General features: G+C 45.5%; 1 pseudogene; it reads right to left on the bottom strand.

The window, feature by feature from the left end:
* Nucleotides 1-4,413: 4,413 nt before the first annotated feature.
* LOC144680408 (large ribosomal subunit protein eL37-like) lies at nt 4,414-4,854 on the bottom strand (annotated as a pseudogene).
* Nucleotides 4,855-10,341: the final 5,487 nt, after the last annotated feature.

The raw sequence follows: 10,341 nt of genomic DNA, 5'->3' as shown, positions 1-10,341 counted from the left end.
CTGGTCAATGGTAACCCCCAGGATGTTGATAATGGGGGATTCAGTGATGGTAATGCCATTGAATGTCAAAGAGCGTTGGTTAGATTCTCCCTTGTTGGAGATGGCCATTGCCTGGCACTTGTGTGACATGAATGGTCCTTGCCACTTGTCAGCCTAAGTCTGAATATTGTCCAGGTCTTGCTGAATTTGGACATGAACTTCTTCAGTATCTGAGGAGTCACAAATGGTGCTGAACATTGTGCAATCATCAGCGAACATCCCCACTTTTGACCTTATGATGGAAGAAAGGTCATTGATGAAGCAACTGAAGATGGTTGGGCTGAGGATACTATCCTGAGGAACTCCTGCAGTGATGTCCTGGAACTGAGATGATTGACCTCCAACAACTGCAAACATCTTACTTTGTTCTAGATGATTCCAACCAGTGGAGAGTTTTCTCCTGATTGCATTGGCTCCAGTTTTGCTAGGGCTCCTTGGTGCCACACTCAGTCAAATGCTGCCTTGATGTCAAGGGCAGTCACTCTCACATCACCTCTGGAGTTAAGCTCTTTTGTCCGTGTTTGAACCTAGGCTGTAATGAGGTCAGGAGCTTGAGTGCCCATGGTGGAACCCAAACTGAGCATCAGTGAGCAGGTTATTGCTAAGCAAGTGCCGCTTGATAGCACTGTTGATGACCTCTTCCATCACCTTACTGAGTGTGTGAGTTTGAGTGATGAGATAGTTGCCTTACTCTGGCGGCATGGATGAGGTCATTCATCCTCTTTCTGCATTGGATGGCCAACCTCTTCTGTGCAGCATTGGCACTGATCACCACTGCCACTGTCTCCCAAACCAGAGTGGTGAGATTGATGGACCTCCTGCGGCCAGAGTGGAGGCAGAAGACACCACAGTGGGCCTACAAAAGGCATTCCAGGGACCGGTCACTGAACTTTTCTTGGCCTTTGGAGCCATGTCTTCACTGGAGTAGTCCTGGGCTGCAAGCATTGAGAAATGTGTGTACAGCTGCAGTTTAGACATGGCACCTGGAGTGAGGAAATAGTGAGGTAACGGCTGGGTGGGCGATTCAGAGGCTGCCCACCAGTGAAATGGTGTGTTTCCTGTGGTTGCATAATTAATGCAGTGGGAAGCGGATGATATGGTGCAAAAATCCACCCTCATGACCAGCAGGTAAAACATCTTTCTTCATGCCCGCCACTGCACTTAGTGCAATTCGGGGAGAATTCCGCCTTTAGATTTGGGTGTACATGGCACAATTTTAAAAGTTGCAAATGACAAAAACTTGAAAATTCTGTGAACTGTGAGGAGGATGGTGATGGACTGCGTGAAGACATAAACAGATTGGTGGAATGGGCAGACAAGTGGAACGTGAAATTTGATGCAGAGAAGTGTGAAGTGACACATTTTGATAGCAAGGAGGAGAGGCAATATGAACTAAAGAGTACAATGTTAAAGTGGGTGCAGGAAAAGAAGGACCTGGGGGTATATATACACAAATAGTTGAAGGTGAGAGGGCAACTTGATAGAGTGGTTAGAAAGACATATGGCATAGAGTACAAAAGCAAGGAAATTCTGATAAACCTCTATAACACACTAGTTTGGCCTCCATTTGAGCATTCTGTCCAATCCTGTCCAATGAACGATATGCATTAGGAAGGATGTGCGGGCTTTACAGAGGTTGTAAAAAAGATTTACAGGAATGATTCCGGTGATGAGGGGCTTCAGTTCTGTGGATAGATTGGTGAAGATGGAATTGTTCTCCTTAGAACTGCAGCAACTCACCAAGGCTCATTCAACAGCACCTTCCAGGCCCATGACCCCTATAACCTAGAAGGACAAGGACAGCAGACGCATGGGAACATCACCGCCCTCCAAATTTCCCTCCAAGCCAAATACCGTCCTGACTTGGAACTATATCACCGTTCCTTCACTGGGTCAAAGTCCTAGCACTCCCTCCTGAACAGCACTGTGTGTGGTCCTACATCACATGGACTGCAGCGGTTCAAGAAGGCAACTCATCAGCACCTTCTCAAAGGTAATTAGGGATGGGCAATAGATGCTGGCCCCGCCAGCGACAACCTGTGAAGGAATAAATAAAAAACAGAAAATATTGAAAGAAGATTTGATAGGGGCATTCAATGCCCTGTCCTAGATAGAGTAGGTAGAGAGAAATTAATCTGCTGGTGAAAGAATCGAGAACCAGAAGACACAGTTTTAAGATGATTGGCAAAAGAACCAAAAGTAACACGAGGAAAAATGTTTTTGCACTGGGCTGCAGGGAAAGAGCAGGGGGAGTGAGATTGACTAAACTGATTTTGCAAGGAGTTGACCCTGACTCACTGGGCTGTATGGCCACCTTCTGTCATGTAACCATTCTATGATTCTATGGTGCCCCACTTCAGGATGTTGATGTGAGTCATTTGTCGATGGTAATTTCATTAAACAACAAAGGTAGGTGGTTAGAATTTCCTTTGTTGGGGACGGTCATTGCCTGGCAATAATTATTTATTAGCGCAAGCTTGAAAGTTGCTCAGGTCTTGCTACAGTCCAGACATGGACTGCTTCGTTATCTGAGGAGTCGTGAATGGAACCCAGCACTGTGCCATAATCAGCAAACATTCTCACTTATGATCTTATGATGGAGGGAAAGCCACTGATGACACAGTTGAAGCTTCTTTGGCCTTGGACATTGCCCTGAGAAAGTCCTGCAACCATGTCCTGGGGCTGAGATGATTGACTTCCAACAACCAAAACCACCTTAGTTTATGTTAGGTATGAATCTAGCCATTGTTTGTCCCTAGCTCTCATTGACATCAATTTACGATGGCTCTTCAATGCCACATTTAATCAAATGCTGCCTTGATCTCAAGGACGGTCACTTTCACCTCATCTTCGGAATCATCTCTTTTGTACATATTTGGGCCATGGCTGTGATGAGATCTGGAATCATATGGTCCTGGACAAACCCAAACTGAGCATCAATGACCAGAATATTGGTGATTTAAATGTCGCTTGGTAGCACTAACAATGACACTTTCCATCGCTTTGCTGATGATCGGGGTAAGCTGACAGGACAGTAACTGGTGAATTGTATTTGTCCTCTTTTTTTTGGACAAGGCATGTCTGGGTAATTTTCCACATTATCGGGTAGATACTAGTGTTGTAGTCATACTAGAGCAGCTTGGCTAGAATGTGGCTAGTTCTGGAGCAGAAGTCTTCAGAAGTTGTCAGGGCCCATAGACTTTGATGCATCCAATGCACTCAGCCATTTCCTGATATCATGCGGAGTGCACCTAATTGGGTGAAAACTAGCTACTGTGATGGTGAGGACCTCAGGAGGAGGCCAAGGTGTTTTTATCCACTCAGCACTTCTAGCTGAAAGTGGTTGCAAACTCTTTAGCTTTGTCTTTAACCTTGACATATTAGCATCCGCCATTATGAAGGATGGGGTTGTTTGTGGAGCCTCCTCCTCTGGTTAGTTGTTTAATTGTCCATAACAGTTATGGCTGGCTGTAGCAGGACTGTACAACTTTGATCTGATCCATTGTTTGTTGGACTGCTTAGCTCTGTCTATATAGCATGCTGCTTCCACTGTTTAGCATGATCGTAGTCCTAAGTTGTACCAGGTTGACACTTCATTTATAGGTGTGGCTGGTACTGCTCCTGACATGCTCTTCCATAATCCTAACTGAACCAGGGTTGACTCACTGCTTGGTGATAATGGTAGAGTGAGGGGCCAGGTCATTAGGTCACAGGTGGTGGTGGAATGCAGTTTAGCTGCTGCGAATGGCCCACTGCTCCTCATGGATGCCCAGTTTTTGGCTGCTATATTTGTTTGGAATTTATCTTCTGTCCTATTAAGGATGGTGGTGGTGCCACACAATAAAGGCAGAGTGTCCTTCCTGTGAAGACAGGGCTGAAATAGACTGTTCATGACATCCTGTCATTTCTGACCCTAGAATGAGCTTCAGGCTGGACATCCACACCATCACTAAGACTGCGAATTTCCACCGCATGGGAAACATTGACCCATTCCACCTATGACTCAGCACATCTGCTGCAGAAAACCTCACTCATTCCTTTGTTATCTCCAGACATGACTATTCAAATGTACTTCCAGCTGGCCTCCCACATTCTAACGTCCGTAAACTTGAGATCATCCAAAACTCTGGTGCCCCTATCCTAACTCGCAACAAATCCCGTTCACCCATCACTCCTGTGCTTGCTGACCTGCACCAGCTCCCTATAATGCCTCAGTCTCAGAATTCTCATCTTTATGGCTCCTGTGAAGTGCCTTGAGACATTTTACTACAATAAAGACACTTTATAAATAGTTGCGTCTGTTCATTTAATATTCCAACTTTGTGTTTGACCTTTGCTTTTTCTCCATCTTCCTGTGTCCTTGTGCTTCTCAGTTTACCATGTATCTCTGCAGTTCTCTTTTCCTCCTGCTGTAAAAATAAATCTGTATAATATCAGTGCCAGTGGTGGCAGTATGGTTTCTGGCATGATGTATTTTTTTAAAACTTTCCAAATCATAGCTTTATTTGTTGTGTAGGTAGTTTGTGTAGTGCTGGAGGAAGCCATTGTGATACATCTGGGTTTTGGGGTGGTCCCTTCACAGAATCCATTCCTGAATCGGCAATACACCACCTTCAGGTACCTCATGCGGCCTGTACAAGTTGTGGTTCTCCATTTGGCCTAAGCACTCCAGTTATACTTCCTCTTTCTCTTGGCAGGGTAGGCACATTTACCGCAGGTCGGTTTCTGCAGGTGAATTGCTTTAGCCCCACATCGCCGGCAAGGAGTGTGGGTCTTGTTCCGCCTCTTACCAAATGACGATGTTCCCTTCACCATTTTCACTGCTGCAGAATGGGTTTTGGGCCCAGCTGAACTAGATTCAGGTGAGTTGAATATAAAGGGGTGGTTGACAGCAGCAGCAAAGGTCAGGAGTGATGGGCAACAAACATGACCTTAATTCATACCAGATCTCAAAGGCTGTGTCCAATATGATTCAGGTATATTGTATGGAAATCTATTTCTATTTTATATCATCCTGATTGATAGTATAGTATAAAGTCTGGAATATAAACAGGATCTGCAGCTCGCTCATTCTATTGATTATGTACAATCGGCCCTCCCTTAGACTTCACCCAACTTATAGGTTGAAACTACTCTGAGTGTATTTGTAATAAATGGGTTGATGCGTTCCTGTGAAATTTACTGAATAACGTAAATGTTTGAATAAATGCATTAAAATAGCCCACAAAGGGATTTCATGTTAACACTTTTATTATAAAATCCTACAGAAATCAACCCTCGAGTCTCCCAAGAGAAAGATTTATTAAGGTTCTCTCCTTTCCCTCTCCCCACATTAGGTAAAATTCCAAAATGTCAATCTTTAGCATTTGTAAAGATCATAAAATGATGAGTTCAATATTTACTAGATCCCAAATCAACCAATAGCAATGCAGTGAATAACCCTTTCCAAATAAAGGGCCACACAGCGTGAAAAGGTGAAATGAGCCAGGCAAAACAGAACCTGCTGATACTGGAGAAAAAAAGAACAAATCCATATTTTAACTTTGCTAACCCTTAAAAAAATTGCAAAATTTGCAACATGAAGCTCCCCACTCCACCAATGTATTGGGATTTCTGAGGAAGGTAATTAAATGATTCGACAAGTCGACAACAGCATTGGTTTAATTTGCTTGTATTTTCAGAAAGCATTTGTGAAGTTCCATATATCAGGCTTCAAAAGAAGATTAAATCTTCTTAATGTAAAATTAACCATCAAGTCAAATATGTTGACTTAACAATAGTAAACAGACAAGTAATGATAAATGGAAACAGCGCTGGCTAAGAGGCAATAATTAATGGTATGCCTCAGAAATTCGCTTGGGGTCCTCTGGCATTTACAACATCCATTAATAATTTGTATGGAAAAGGATACAGATACATTTCTGGATTTTACACTTAATGTTCTATTTGAGTTGTGCATAACCAACCACTCCCTGAAAGCAAATGTTGATATTCGTCCTAATCAGGACTAAGGCTTTACTGCCAGATATTAAGATAAAAATAGTTACACCCAAGGATTGATCAGAGAAGCCTTGCAACTGTGCATCAGTTTACTGACAGTATAAAGCAGTGTATTTACAATTTTTCTATCCTTCAATGATATATAGATATATATATATATATATAAAACTCTGTAACAATAAAGGAGTCATCTTTCAAGATAACTAGACCTCTGAAAGTGGCTGTTTGCTTTTTGCATGGTGAAATGCTGAACTGATTTCTGAGGGAAGTTTACTCACAGACTTTTGCAGTTGTTGAGGCACTGTACACCAGCAAGTATCAGCTCTTTCAGCTCACGAGAGAAGGAGCAAAAATTAATAGCTCATTCCTGTATTGACATCTTCCTTCAAATGAAATGCAACTATGCTAAAAGCCTAGCGCCTCTGTTGTCATTACCCAGACTGGACTCCAATGCCACGGCAACATGATTGACTCAACTGCTGCCTGAAGTAGCTGAGCAAGCAGTTCAGTTGGACTGAAGAAGCACTACCAGTTCATATAGTTCAAGAAGCTGGCTCACCACCACCTTCTCAGGGTAACTAAGGATAGACAATAAACGACAGTCACTAGTGTCACACCCACATCCCAAGAATAAATTTTAAGACAGTTTTATTTGAAGGTTTGCTGGACAAAGTCCATTTGCAAAGAACAGCGTTTCCCATAATCAAAATAAATGGTTGTCTATTCTTTAAGCGTGGCATAAGTTGTTTGTCCCCCAGATAATTTAGCTGTGCTAATTGGAATACAGAACCAGTCAATCAAAAATTCTACCAAGCAGGCACATGAAAGGCCTGAGTTTGCCACAACTGCAGAGGGCGCACTTCCTGGGTTAGATTCAAAGATGGCGCAAATATGCAGAACTGGAGGAACTAGTGACTCAAATCTACATGATAAAGCTATGTACAATCAAGTGCCTTATTTTAAGATATATAAGCTGGTGAAGTTAATGATTAGTGCAGTTTGAAACCCTTTCGGTTTTCCCAACAACTATGGAGTTCTAATAATGGAACAAGGAAAATGCTCAAGGAAGCGACGGATGGAATTTAATGTGGGTGACAGGGTTTCACCCACTGGTTGGAGAACTGGTGGGATCTTCACGTCGCTTTTCTTCAGGAGGCCTGACGCTATTCTGAGCAGAAAAACACCTTTGACCACAAGTCCATCAGGCAGTGGTCAGCACCTAACGTCTTAGAGGCCCTGAGGGAAAAGGAGAGGGTGGACCCTGTGGGATGGTTCCTCGAGCAGACTGTCAAAGTCATTTGGCAGAATGCCTCATCGCCAGAACTTTCCAACAAGCACCAAGACGTGGCTTGGCTGGTGGTGAGAAAGGCCCTCCCCGTCAGATCCTTCCTACACGCCAGGAGTCTCACCCCCTCTGCACGTTGCCCTCGAGGTGGCTGTGGTGGGGAAGAGACCGTTGTTCACCTCCTTGTGGATTGTGCCTTTGCAAAGAAGGTCTGGAGAGAGATGCAGTGGTTGCTGTCGAGGTTCATCCCGAGCAGTTCTGTGACACAGGACTCTGTGCTCTACGGGCTGTTCCCAGGGACACACACCGAGACAAACATCAACTGCAGCTGGAGGATCATCAACTCGGTGAAAGACGCGCTTTGGTCTGCCCGAAACTTGTTGGTCTTCCAGCACAAAGAGTTGTCCCCGACCGAGTGCTGCGGACTGGCACAATCCAAAGTCCAGGACTACGTGCTGAGGGACGCACTAAAGCTTGGGGCAGCTGCCGCAAAGGCGCAATGGGGAAGGGTCGCTGTCTAAGACCTTTCTGCCACAATGCACCGAGGGACTGGGAACTGTTTAAAACCCCCTCGGGCTGTACAGCTCAAAATGAAAGGCTGTAAACGATTGTAATATTGTTTGTACTGATGCACCTGGTGATACATTTTGTAAAAGTTGAACCTGATTGTACCTTTGTAATGGTGTTTTTGGAATGGTTTGGAATGTGGTTGAAGATATTTTATGAATAAAGTATATTTTTGCAAAAAAAAAAAGACCTAAGCAGTTTTGTTGGAAATTATGAACATGTCCCAACTCATGTGACATTGTTGAGGGGACATGTAAGAGAAAACATGGGGAACACAACAGGGGGAAAATTCAGCCCCTGGAGTTTGTAAGGTCAGCAGGATGGCATTTTATTAACGCAGGTCAGGTGGGTGCAACTATGGCCTCTGCTCTTACCCTGAATTAGCAGAAATAGTTTTTCCCAATTTAGCCTATCTGTTCCCTTAATATCTTCTAAATTTCAAATCACTCCTTAACCTGTGTATCTCTCCTCGTAATTAAACCCTTCGAGTTCAGGTATCATTCTGGTAAATCTACGCTGGGCTCCAAGAAGCAGTTGTCTCCATATGCAGCAAGATCTGGACAACATTCAGGCTTGGGCTGCCAAGTAGCAAGTAACATTTGCACCACACAAGCACCAGGCAATGACAATCTCCAACAAGAGACAATCTAACCATTTCCTCTTGGCATTCAATGGCATTACTGTTGTGACACATTACCGTTGTAGGCATGCCAATGCAGACAATGACATGTACCTTTAAGAAGCTGCCTGGTGACATCATTATGACCTCTCGTGTGTAAGGCTGGAGGATAAAAGGTACAGCCTCCATGTTAACTGTTTGCTATTGCCTGTGATCACCACTACAGATGTTCACTACTGTCCGTGGCTCTGGGCGGAATCATCCGTGCCCGCTGCACTGGGCATGTTTGGGGATGTGAGTGGACAATATGGTGAGAAGGCCAAAAATCGGTTTCACGATGTTGTGAAACCAGCTTGTGATCGTCCACTTAACCCATCGATTACGGCCCTCATTTCCCGCCATCGGACATCAGGAAACCTCATTGTAATATATCTGCAGATCATTATAAGGCCAGCCCACCGGATTCATCACCCCTGTCCCCCTCCGCTGAACCTTCCACCCACACACTGACATGTTTCACAACAGCGTATAAATGGTGTGCACTTGCCGGGCTGCAATTTGAGGGGAACTCGGAGGTGAGTGCACAGCGACATTGCGGAGCGCTCCTGAGGCACGCCTGTTAGACTTCAAGGTTGATGCCTGCGCATGGGGGCAGGGGGAGGTGTGGGCAAAGGCTGCCGTGCGGATGAGGTGATTTTAGGGGGGTAGTGCAAAGGCTGCTCTGCGATTGAAGGTATGAAGGTAGTGCACAAGCACGTGCAGGATGGTGGAGGGGTGGGGGCGGGGCCGGGTGAGGGGGGGGTGTGGGTGGTGGGCGAGGGAAGTGACCATTCCTCTGCAGCTGAGACAGTTCAGGCGCAGCCACATTGATATGATTGGAGTCAGGCCTCTAGCTTCTCTGCCCACTCAAGTAACCCAGAGGCATCAAAGTGCCACCAAGTGCTCCAGAGATTTTCACCCCTTGGACACACAATGCAAACTAATGAGCATTTTAATGGACTGCAGAACAGTTGGATGACTGGGTATGTTGTACAATCTCCTCGCTAAAACTGGCCATGGAGCAGTCACTGCTGGAGGTGCAATGTCATCATCCCGGTTTGGACCAGTCTCCCCTATGGTTCAAGCTAACAGTGCAGCCTTGCAATTTGGGTTAGGAGAATGCCTGCGCCTGAGCTGAGAGCACAGCATGCAGTCCAGTGGGCAAAGCTGCTGCCAATCGGTCCGGTGGAGCGGGGCAGAGGTGGGTGGGGTTTCGGGCAGCCATGCAGCGCACTAAACTCTGGCCATCCAAGTGGTGGCCAGCACTCTCCAGGATGTGTTAAGGGGCCTTCAGACTTAACCAAGACAGGTTCTTACTACACCCATGCTAACCCATGCATGCCTCTCTTTCATTCTGCAGGAGGAGTACATCAGGATCATGGAGCCTAGTGAACTAGCTGTATGCCTCATGGCGTACAGAGAGCGAAGATGATGGAGAAGAGAGCGATTGAGGCGCCTGGTTGCACAGAGGAGGTGCAGCACCCTCTGGAAGAAGGGGCAGCTGGGGCTCCCACGCATGCCGCCAGTGAGCCAGAGCGAGCCATTGCTGGTCAGCACCTAGCTAGACCCAGGGTCTATAGATGACACCTTTCATTCCTGCAGTTGACCGAGAACCAGTGTCGCTGAAAACTGCGCATGTCTAGGGAACTGGTCAGTCACATCTGCCAACTACTGCAGAATTTGGCACCACAGAGACATGAGGGGCATCCACTGCCAGTGGTGGTGAAAGTGACTGTGGCGCTCAATTTCTATGCCAGTGGGTCCTTTCAAGGCTCCACAGTTGACCTTTATG

This window comes from Cetorhinus maximus, chromosome 5 (genome assembly GCF_964194155.1).
Source record: "Cetorhinus maximus chromosome 5, sCetMax3.hap1.1, whole genome shotgun sequence".
Lineage (NCBI taxonomy): Eukaryota > Metazoa > Chordata > Chondrichthyes > Lamniformes > Cetorhinidae > Cetorhinus > Cetorhinus maximus.
This window is presented reverse-complemented; position numbering and strand designations above follow the sequence as displayed.